The sequence below is a fragment of the Falco rusticolus genome, chromosome 1 (assembly GCF_015220075.1).
Source record: "Falco rusticolus isolate bFalRus1 chromosome 1, bFalRus1.pri, whole genome shotgun sequence".
NCBI classification, from domain to species: domain Eukaryota; kingdom Metazoa; phylum Chordata; class Aves; order Falconiformes; family Falconidae; genus Falco; species Falco rusticolus.
The window spans coordinates 33362557-33374839 of record NC_051187.1 but is presented as its reverse complement, the minus strand read 5'-3'; positions in this window follow the sequence as shown (position 1 = coordinate 33374839).

Sequence of the window (12283 nt, the reverse complement as noted above, 5' to 3'; positions counted from 1 at the left end):
GGGCCAAATGACCTGCTGCTGTGGTCCACGCAGCACCTTCGGTTCAGCGCTTTCCATGGACATGGGTGGTCACTGCAGATGTGTTCTGCATGTAGCACCTCTTCATGGGCCTCTGAGCTAGAAAGTGTTGGATCTGCTCTCACTTCCTCTCTGCTCAGAGAGGCAACTTTATTGGCCTTTGGGCTTGCTCTTCACACAGGTCTCCCTAGCAGGAGAGGGCCAGTTTCCCAGGCCTTTTTACAGAAGACTGCAGCAAGAGCTGTTGTGAAGGGCTAAGAAGGTGCAGAGAGGCATATGTGCACTTTGTGCATATGCCCCAATAGATATTGCAGAAGAAAATTCCTTTGTTATGTATATGACCTCTCGTTGTGCATCTGGGAGAACACAAAGTCAGGAGTAGACAAATTTCAAATTGTGCTGCAAAGCTCACCAGCCCTGAACACCAGATTGCACTTAGCAGGCTTCCCCTTGCTAAGGATTCATTTAGCTGTTTTGCTTCGGAGAGAAAGGGGTTGTTGCTGTTTGGAGGGGGGAAGCATAGCTTTGCAACGTTTAGGGTAAAACAACACATGACAAGAATCCTCCAAATAAACTTTTCCCACCCCACCCTCCGGCATTTTCACTGCCATTTTTGCCCAGAAGAAGATTTTTATATTTTTTTGTGAAGGGAGCAGGAGGCTCATCCCTCTCCTGACTAAGGATAACCTACTTCCACAAGAATCTCCTGGCAGATGACTTGGCACAGGGAGGTGGGAGAGCACTGTAAGATGTAAAGCCCCCTGCCCTGCTCCCCCTGGATGCAGAAACCTAGCATCTGCAGGTTGGGCATGGGGATGGGAGTGCTTTGCATGAACCCCTCCCTGACAGCAGCCTCGCTCAGGCATACTCTGGAAAATAAAGGAAAAAATTAAGAACAGCCTTGAAGGGAAGGGATTAGGCAAAGCACACTGCGCTTTAAACAGGCACTCGCAAAGCAGACTGACTTTAGTTTGCAGTAGCTTAATCGAGGAAGTGGATTAAGTTAAATCCTGAAAGCCTTCCTTGCACAGTGAGAGCATCCCACAACATGCTGCCCCTTGCCACAGTGTCCTCTTGCAGCCCACCCCAGAGGTCACCCTCCTCACCCACCAGTGCCCCAGGGATGAGTGCTCCCCACCCAGCACCCACTACAGGTCAGCATCTCTGGTTGATGTGACTGCATCTCCCAGGTCTCCCAACGTGTAGGGGGTCTGCTGTCCTGTAATGGCGTGGGGAGGGAAAGGTCTGGCATCAGTGTGCTGGGACAGCCAACAGGTCACAGGACCAGGCACAGCAGACAGAGCTGACAGGGAAGTGACATCTCAGGTGACAGGGAAAGGAGGGGGTGGAAAAAGGGGGTTGTCAATCAAGCCAGCAAGGGAGCTTGGGGGGGGTCCTGGTCACCAAAGGAGAGGGAGAGCTATCACCCTATAGATACCATGTCTCCGTGGGCAGGAGTTGGGACATGCATCTGAATGATGCCCGTCCTGCATCACTCTTTGCCCAGAAAAGGGAACTTAACTACCCATGGTCCCACCTAGGACTAAACGTCTGGTTTATTGGGGGAACAGGGAAAAGCACAACCTAACCTGGACCTTCACAGCTTGGCACCTCTCACAGCCCGGCGTGCTTTTCAGCCCTTTGAGGGAGGGAAGTAGCTGTAAAACCCTCTGGTCTGGAGCAGGGAGTGCAGTGAGTTCTGCCAGTGTAACCCAGCAAGGGTCTGGCTCACCTGTGATATTGAAGGGTGGTATCAAAGGATGAATTTGGTGTTTCTGAACAGGTTTTGTCCTGCTCTCCTATGTGCCTGATGTTGCTGCGTACGGAGGGAGAACAGATACAGATATTTAGGCTGTCGAGTGGAGGATGATGAGCAGGCATGCATGTACCTGCTATCAATTCTGTTCTTTTGGTGAGGAGCTAAGATGCAGTCCCTCCAGCCTCCAGGTATCTGCATCACTGGCCCAAATATTAGAACTCAGACATTCAATCCTTCCCCCGCCCCCAGTCTTGGGCCTGGCTTAGCAACAGCATACTAAGATAAAAAAAAACCCAAAACCTAAAAACCACCATGGTTTATCCTCCAGCATCCAGACCTTTGAGTTGTGCCGTGGTAGTGATTTCAAACCTCTCCAAGGCCAGAGGCTTAAAACGGTCCTCTGCAAAATAAAACCCGAGAACTACACTTTGCAGCAGGACTCCAGGTGCTGGCACCTCGACAAAGGCATCATCCAGAGTAAGACTTGTGATTTAATCCTGGGAGGTGGCATTGCCACCTCTCAGGCAGTGTTGGTTGCAGTTACCAAATGTGCCTGGAGCTGGCAGAGAGAGTCTGGGGGCTCTTGCCCAGTTCCCCTCACCCTCAGCACCTGCAGGACAGCCTGGGTGCTCTCAGGAATCGCCTGCTATCTCCTTCTCCAGTCAAAGACAACAGACATCAGTCCCCATCTCCTCCCCCTTCCCCTGCAGACTGGGAGCCTTTTATCCACCCGGTTGCCTTCCCAGGAGATGAATATTTTAAAATACTCCTTTTTGCTATTTTACACAAAATATATAAAATGTTAAGTATGTGTCAAAGTGTCCTTTTGATGTTTTCTCTCTTCTACATGCCAAGGCTTCTGGGCTTGAGCTCAGCGATTGATGCAGGAGAGTCCCTTTGCACATCCCACTGCCAGGGACCCCCCCAGCAGCAGCCCTGGGCTGGCTGGGCCCGAGCAGGTGAGGTCTTCTACTCCATCAGCCACAGCTTGTCTGGAGCCGATGGACAATTCATTCCTCACACATCTCTATTGATTTATTTATTAGACTCTTCACTCGCAGGAATGAAGATCTGCGCTTCTGTAAATTATCAGACTGGCAATGCTGGCAAGTGGCCACGATCCGGGCACGCAGCCACCCGCCGGGATGCTCAGACTGCCTTCAAGGCATCGCACACACCCATGTACAACTCGCCTGCTGGGAGGCAAATGTTGCTGCTTATGCCTGTATACAGGCTGGCTCCTGAAGACAAACCACGTAAGATACTGTAATAAACCATACCGTAACTTAGGGATTTCTAAGGAACCAACAGTCCAGCAAATCTAGCTCCTAGAAGTGAGTCATACTGGGTATTACACGGGAAGACCAATATACATTGCACTGTGCAAATGTATATAGTCAGGACAGACTGAATTCTTCCTGTCCCAGCTGACTAGGTGTGAGCCTATATCCTGAAGCTGGAAACTTGTTAACACACTTTTTTTTTCTTCCTTAGTGGTGGAACTTCAGGCCCTGTTCTTATTCATTTAGGAAAAAACCCAAACATCAAAGGCAAATATAAGGAGAAGCTGACTGAGTACAGCAAAAGGGAGAGAACCCCAGAGGACTTCTCTGTACCTCATTTGCTCTCATAAACACCCATTGCTCCCACTCTACCTTTGCAGGGTGACTCCTCCTGCAAATCTCCATGTACTCTGATGTTCCCATCCTCTCCATCTCTCAGCCTCTTTTCCCCACCTTCAACATTTTCTTGCCTTCTCTGTGGCGTTGCATTTCCTCAGCATACAAACCTCTGGGTCTTTCCTGAAGGAGAAGTGTTTTTCGCTTTCTGCTACCACCTCTTCTTTCTTTCCAGCCCTTCCAGGCTCTAACATCCTCTGGATAGTGTTTCTGTCCTTGAGCACGTGCCCAGGTTCCTGGCACCTTTGCATTCCTTGATCTGCTGCCTCTGCTCTCACCTGTCCTTACCTTCTCCTGGCAAAGCCTCCAGGTCTGTCATTCCTCCTGCTTCTTCTTTGCTTTTTGCTGCTTTGGGATATACTTGGTCTTATCATGCCCTCCCAAACCCAGCCATAGATTGTGTCCTCCAGTGCTAGACAGGGATGAGAGTCAGGTCAGCAATTAGTACCACAGGGCTGGTAGGAAGGACCTGGAGAAGGATGTCCAGGCACTGGAGAGCTGGACTCAGTAAGAGCAATATACAGCATGCTCTGAATTGCTCTCCAGACCCCACTGAGCATGGTGGGACTCAGACATCCACCTCACATCGAGCCACCCACATGTAACACCTGCATCTAGATGCTTCCATCTGGACCTGGACCCCAAACTCACTGCCTCTTTCCTGGCAGAGCATCAAGACCCAGTGATGCTGTACATCACAGGAGGATGATGGTTCATTGCCACAGTGGTGCTGTGTGACATGCAAAGCTGCCTTCTCAGGTGTCCTGCTCTAAGAAGGGCAGAGCCATCTCCAGGCTCAATTCCAGACCTGCAGATTGCTTGGAGAGCTCATGAGACTGGCTCCTGTAGAGAGTTCCTTGCCAAAAGCAAAGGCATGGCCATGACCCAAGTCACACAGCAAAGTCCCTCATTCACACAGTGGCCTGTGTGAGCTGAAAGCCAGCAGTGACACATCCCACTCGTGATGCTAAGGCCTCTGCCCAAATGCACAGTGACTTTAGATGTAGAGAGTGACACCATGAATGCTAGCAGGCACAAAACCTAATTTGTGCACAGCCATAAACCACTTTTCTGTCTAGGACTCTCAGAAACATTGTTTTTCAGCTAATTAAAATGGTAGCAGCTGTTAATCAACTGAAGATCTGTCAGCTCTACTAAAGGTAGGTGGTGGCTATTTATTTTCAGCATAATTGTTTTAAAAAAACTGCAAACAGTAACCTGAAAAAAAAGGAAAGCTGGCCCTTTAAAGATTCCAAACATTTTCTTCTACAAAGTGTTTGTTGATGGGATTGACTATTCCCTGGCTTCCCCTCCTCAGATCAAAGCCTCCGGCTCATGCTAGAAGGATGGTATTTCCAGAGAACCTCCCCCAGAAGAGACCTGCTCACCCAGCAAACAAGCACAGGCACTTCTTGGCTTCACCACAACATCATTAAAGGCTGAAAATAGCGAAGGCCAAACCTTTGCTATCCAGCCATTTTTTATTTTAACTGCTTTATTCATTTGACCACTAAAAAATTCATTACATCTAAAGTTTAATGAGAAATTAAATGGATGGATTGGCTGCTAAACAGCCTGTGTGCGGGTGTGAGCACTGCCAGAGGGGCTGTGGGCTAATGAAATGTTTAATGCTGAGGACTGCAGCGAGCTTGGGCGCAACAGATGCCGGGTTTGGTATATAAATAAGCGCAATGATATGATCTCATGTTCTCTTGACACTTTCCTGAAACCCTCCTCCTCTCGCAAAAAAAAGCTTCAAACTTCTCAGGAACTTCCCAAGTTGAAGGCTGATCTCATAGACCACCATCTCCTCATCTTCCACCTCCTGCATAAGTGGTCAACCCTGCTCAGGGCTGGATTTTCTCTCAAATCCAGGCTGACCCTCATTATCAAACTCAGTTTTCTGAGAAAGTTCTGCCAGTCTTCAGGCTGGCCAAGGAAATCCACTTTGGTGCCTCCCTGGCAGTGCTCTCCGCAGCTCTTTTGGGCAAATCTGCATGTGTTTGGGGAACTTCAGGGTCAGAGCTCTGGCTGGTCAGCAGGGCCCCATCTTCATTTCCCAAAGGAAGTCCAAACAGCCTTCAGGATCAAAACAAGATGCAGGGAACTACACGTAATTCAGAGCCGGGGATGGTCAAAATGAAGCAAAAGTCTTAGGCGATTACCCCTTACCAGCTCCTTATCGAGCCATGGGCACCAGGCAGCTAACAGGCACCCAGGAAGAGTTGCAGAATCAGCAGCCTGCATATAGCATCTCAGCTGCACGATAACTCACACTTGGGATGAAAGAACAGGATGTCTCCTCAGATCAGATCAAATCTTTGCCAAATGCTTTTTCATTTGATCAGGAGATGGATCCTTGCAATCTCATCAGTTGCATACAGGCCTGTCAGCGCACCCTTTAAAAGTCTTTGGCATCCTGGCTGGCTCCATGCAGATCACCTGTAGGAAGATGTGCGCAAGAAAAGCATTTAAGGGGAGAAGCATTGCAACCTCAGCTAGCTGCCCTGCTTTTTGCAGGAAAAAAGTTCTTCCCATGAGAGGAGCTGGCAAGGTCCTGAGATGTGTCCATATCCTGGAACGCCTTTCCACAGACTACTCAGTTCAGCACTGTCTCCACCGTGAATCTGTGGTCCAGGGATGTTCCATGTGTCAAACATGACCCTCCACCATCCAGAGTAGCTAAGCACAGAGTTCCTTGCAGCTCCTTGTTGCAGATGTTATGTCAAGGTGCTGTTGTTCTCCTGGCCTTAGCTCACATCTCTCCAGTTTGCACTAGAGGGTGTAAAAGGAGTATCAGGCTTCAAGAAACTCAGTACATCAGATCTGACAAGTTGCAAGCAGTGTCACTGGGGATTGGGGCTGTGGTCAAGGCCAAGAGCGAGCCAGCCATGATGGCATTCACCTTGTGCATGCATCCTCACAGTGGATATGGCTGGTTAGTGCTGGTAAGAAAGAGCAGGGATTTCCTACTGTTTTGAGAACAGAGGCTGCCTTTGGGAGCAGCAGGGGTGTTTGGGTCTTTTCTGTTACAATTCCTTAATCTTCTTGTAAAATTGGCTAGTAGGCTTGAAGCCAAAGGCAAATCCCACAGATTCCCAATGGCACCCTTTAAATCAGAACAAAACCATCAGAGTTCGTCACTCAGAGAGGAAGGGATTGCACTGGCTGCCTTCATCGTTGCCCGATGATGTGCAAGCCTGCTCTGCTTTTGATGGTGAGCTCCTAAGAGGAGCAGAGAACTGGGGCAGGAGTCCTCCCCACTCTCAGCCAAGAAGGTATTTCAATTTATTATGAGATTTTTCTCCCACTTGTTTGTTTGGAGGCAGAAGCTCATGTTCAGACAGAGACTAGCGACTGGCTGATCAAACACTCCTGCTTCCCACCACCTCGTGATCCCAAATGACATTTCCCCCCCCTTGGTGGACACGCTGGACACTCAAGCAGAAGATGCATGCCAGAGCAGGATGGGGCTCAAGTTATTCCTTCACATCCCCCATGGCGTTATCAGAGACACCTCAGAGCCAAGATTGCTCCACATTTCCAAAATCAACAGGGAACGAACATAACGTACTCTGAATAGATAAGCCTGCCTCCTGAGTGAGGGCTCAAAATGTAAATGTGCACAAAAAGCGTCACGCAGCAGGGATGTTTCTTGAGGGCTGCAAATGAGACTGGCTCTCGGCCATACAACAGTTAATGTTTTTCACAAGAACTGGGAGAAGGGAGTAAAATCCTCCTTGCCAAGGTATGCAGCCAGCATGCAGACCAGAAAGGCTGGCTAAACACAGCATAGAATAGGTTAACCCCTAAATCCCTTTGGAAAATTTGGCAACAAGCCTGTGAAAGCTGCCAAATGTGAAAGCACACACCCCCAGGAATTAATAATTCAGGCTGGGTATATTGGGGGGTGGGGGTGTCATTGCTGCGGAGCCACGTCAGGGAGCAGCTGGGACAAGCTTAGAGTGATTTCCATATATCAAGTAACAGATTATCCAATAGAAGGAAAAAGCCTATGCCTCTGGGGCCAGCAGTGGTGGTACCCCTGCTGGAATAGCATGTCCCATGCTAGAAGCACGCTGATAAACTGGAGAAGGTGCAGGAAGGAACTGGGAGAACAGGTTGCAGACTCTCGATCTGCTTTATGTATCAGGAGGAAGGTCAAGAGTGGTTTGATCGTTATCTGCAGTTGCCTGCTCAGGGAGCAGAAATCCGATAGCCCAGAGCTCTTCAAACCAGCAAAGATCTAACAAGGTACAAAGTGATGCCAGACTGAAACTAGCAATAGGGCACAGAAGTCTTAACACTGAGATCTGGAACTAATTTACCAAGGATTGGGGAGGATTCACTAACACTACAAATTTTAAATTAAAACTTTCTGCCTAGGAGATACTGGCTTGAAGCAAGGACTTGTAAGAGGGTAACGATCAGCTCTGGTGTTTTCTGGAAATAAGACTAGAGAGTTCACCTGTGAATGGTAACTTTGCACGGGGAGGCAAGCTGCAACCTGCTGAGATAGGGGTGTCCACCTCCACAGGGGGTGGACCTAACCAGCAGGTTAACCTGGAGTGTTTCTCACATCCTACTCTTCCCCACAGCTACTCAGGGCCTGTTCAAAAGGTTAACATGTTCTAGTGCTCTCTTCTTACCCAGTACCTCTTTCAAAGAGCCATGCTTAATCCCTGTGAGGTGGAAAACTCCCTAATGTGTCTGAGTAGGGATAGGCAGAGTCCAAGGATGGGGCAGCGACAGGCATACCTGTATGCCGAAGGCAAAAGACAGCAAGAGAGCGCAGACCTTGCTGCAGGCACACAGTTGTCCTCCCTTCTGGAGGCCCAAATTGTCCCACCAGGAACATAATACATTTCTTTTAACCTAACGCACGGGCAGAAGAAATCATTTTGGATGCTCCAAGAGGCAGGCACTCTGCCAGCCCTGTTCTCCCATGCACCCTCTGCTCCAGCACAGGTGCTTCACCACCACAGTCACAGAAACACCTTGAAATCCACAGGCATAACACCTTCCCCCCTCCATCAGGGGAAGGAGTGTGGCATCCATAAAGCAGATGCTCTGTCTTTTTATTTCTGGAAGAAGCCACGGGGCCCCTCAGGTTGGCTGACAATCTTATTTAGCTCTGAAATCATCCGCTTTCTCTGCTATCAGGAAGCAGAAAGAAATGTGGTGGGTATGTCCATTCAGCAGATATATCCCACCAGATGGCCAGAGGAATGCTTATCCACATGCACGCACACGCGCAGAGCTAACTTTGGCTCCTGAAAGGCAGCCCGCGACCTTTCTGCAAAGATTTTCCAGCAGCCCCAGGTGGGCAGGGGCGATGAGTCACTGCTGGGAGCAGCCGTGCAAAGAACATGTGATGCATGCTAGCTCTCCAGCAGGCTTCAGGAGTTTTAATCCTTAGAAATCAGAGAGCTAGTGTCTCCTGAGAAAACCCAGCTCTTGAGGAAAATAAGGAAGAAGAGACCTGGGGAGCAAAGCTCCTTGTCGGAGAAGAAACAGTAAGGATTTCCCACTGCTCCAGCTGACGTGCCATCTCCAAACCTGCATGAAGTGCCACAGGGCAGAGATTTCTACAGCTTGTCTGGATCAGAAAGGTCACATCAGCCTCCACTACAACGCAGCCTCACCTTGTCTGCACGCTCTGGGTATCGGGAAGCTCTTCTCCATGTCAAGAAGCCACATCCTGGTCCCTGCCCCCTGGAAAATCCTTTTTCCTGACTGCAAACAGCCTCCCGTGATTGCTTCCCTTCTGCCAGTCTCATCTCCTCACTGTTCTCCATGGCTTCTTGGTCCCTCTGACCTGCCAGCAGCACAATACGCAGCATCCCATGGTCTTGCTGTCACCAGACGCAGCTCAGCAACAATTCCTCGCACTTGCCTTGGGCTGCATTACAGGCACAGCTGGAGCTTGCCTGAATTTTGGGTGTGCACAGCCCCCACTGATGTGGAAGAGTAAAGATGGTCACAAAATCTGGCTGGGAGCACAGCTGAAGGTCTCCTTCCAGTGTCTTTCGTGATTTGTTCCTTTGCTTGGCACTGCTCAGTAGGGGCTACTGCACGTTGTGGGGCAGGTGTGGGGAATGCACCAGACCACCCCCCCTAGGGAAGGAGCCACGATGGGGCCCAAGGAACTGCCTGATCTCAGACAAGCTTTTGAGCTTGGTACATGTAGATGAGCACCAACCAAGAGCAGGGGAAACCCAGACAACAGCAGGCTACTTTAGATGTACTGTGGATTTCTTATGAACAGGTAGATGCAGCTCTGAAATGCAGGGACTGGCAGTAAAGACTTTACAGTTCTGCCTTTGCCAGCCCACTGAAATCTGTCCTCAGAGACCACTCAAGGGACCAGAAAAATCATTGCTTCTGTTAGAGACAGAGCAGGCAGATAGCAGCCGTTTGGAGGTGCTTTGGGACAGTTCCCACAGGCAGCGGGTTGCTTACAAAATGTTTACTCCAGGTGCCATTTGTTCATGGCCTGTTAGTTTAGGAGAAGCCTAGGGAATGATACATTAATATTAATTGCTTGTCAGCTGCTCTGCTTGTGTCTTTCATCCGTGCTTACCCTCTCCATCTGCCCGTGCGGCCACTCTCAGATACATGCTTCAGAAGCCTACTTCAGCTGCTTCTCCCATGGTCATCTCCATGCTTTCATCCACATAGGGGACCTGTGCCTTGCCTAGAAGGCACTACAACACCCTCTCCAGCTCCCTCTGCACAGAAGTGCCTATGAGAACCAGCTCACGAGTGCTACTTTGGCCAGCAGCAAGTTCGTGAACGCTCCCGGAGCCATGGCTCTCGTCAGGATGCTGGTATCTGTATTCCTCCAAAAAGGAGCTGCAAATAAACAGTGGCAGTCACAGCCCACACCATGTTTGGACACTGTTAGCTGTGCCATGAGACTGCTCTGCCATGCCAGTGAGGATAAGCCACTCTTTGGACTCATGGTGCCCACTGTGGGGAGGTTTATAGCATGGCTGTCCTTGGGCACTTTATTAAACAGATTGTCTTTGCCATGGTCCAGAGCAAACCGTGAGTCCAAAGCAGGACTGCAGAACCCCAAAGGGACACCCAAGCACAGCAGCACCCATCCTACCCCTGGCCCAGACGCTTGACCAAGCCCTGAGCAAAGCACCAACTCCATAGCATGGCCTGTGCAGAGCAAAGCCCTGTGAGACACCTTGTGGCCCTCTACACAGCAGTGGATGGTTAGAGCACATCACCCAGCATGGGCTACATGCTGTCCCTGGGGCATGCCGAGGTGTCAGTGCCCCCAGGGTGCAGAGAGCATCCTACCCAAAAGCCAAGCACCATGCTGGTCCAGTTCATGGTGGGTATGTGAGTCCTGACCAGCTGCAAAGGGCACCACACAAAGCCTCTACCAGGTCCTGGGACACACACTCATCACTTGGTGCCTGCAGAAAGCCAGGCAGCACCTCCCCTGCCAGCAGCTGTGTTGCAGGTGTCTGCAGCATACCTGGGCACTTGCTGAGAAAATGCTTTTTCCCAAAGCTGAGTGCCTCCAAGGGCAGATGCAAGGTCTCTGGGCTTTCAAGCACAGGTGTCCTCACGTGCCCAAGGCAGAAACTAGTTCCCTGTCCCCAGGGCTTAGGCGGGTTTGTGGGCGCCCAAATTCATCAGTTCTAGTGCCTACAGTGCATCCCTGGGCACTTTGGCAGGCGGGAGACAGCCAAAGCCAGAGCAACGAACACCTGGGACCAGCCTCACCCAAACCTTCCCGGCCTGTGATAGCAGAAATCACCAACACCAGGGCACACAAGCTGCAGCAAAAGCAGGCAGCCAAGAAAGTTCCCAGTGCTGATGTGGGAGGGGAAGGGAGAGACCAGTGTCCGGGAGGCCTTGGGCAGAGGTCACAAATAAAGCATTGCCTGGAGGGTGAGAGCCCACCCGTGTCCTGAGCCAGAAAGGTTGCAAAGGGGAGAAACCTGGTCTGCTGGATGAGGGTCCCCAGCACCAGCTGAAATCCAGCAGCCCTAGCTGGCTTTAATTTGTTTTGTTAAGTAATTGTGGGTTGGGCCAGAGAGAAGATGATGGTTTCCCTGTAGTTTTTCTCTCAAGGGACCCGTGGCTGACAGAAGGGGTACTGGGTTGTTTGCTCCCTCTTAATCCCCTTTCTAAGGGTTTCCTCTCCGCAGTCTAAGATCAAGGAGTAAGTGTGGATGCCTCTGCCTACGCCTCTGCTCCCCGAGGACAGCAGCCCCCGCTTAAACGGCTGTGCTGCCTTCCACTTAATATCTTTGATCTTATATTTAAATACAGCTGGCCATAAAGGAAAAGGGAATGTTTCCCAGCTAAGATCTGATTTCCAGTCTCTCTTTCCTCTCAAATAATACTACCAAAGTATCAGAGTTTGGAAGACTAGCCATTTCCTTGGCTAAGCAAAATAAAAAAAGAGGGGGGAGGGAGTAGTGAAGGGGGAGAATAAATTCTTGAGAACAATTACCTTCGGGTTATTTTTCAATATTTCTTTTTTATATTATTATTTGAAATTAAACTTCAAGCTGGTCTACCTCTGCATATTCCACCTCCAGTGTTAATCACAATAGCAAATGAGAAGCTCGTAATCCTGATGGATTTCCACCACAATCACATGAGCCTTTTGGAGACATCACTCTCACCACATCCTCTCCCCCACCCTGCAAGCGTAACATATATCTCTTGTTCCCCACATTTATGACCTGGCATTTAGCTGCATTAAACCAGGGGCTGTTTTATCACCTCCAATTTACTAAGTGATATAAACACCACCACCTGATTACCCCACTCTTGTCATTATTTACTGCTTCAG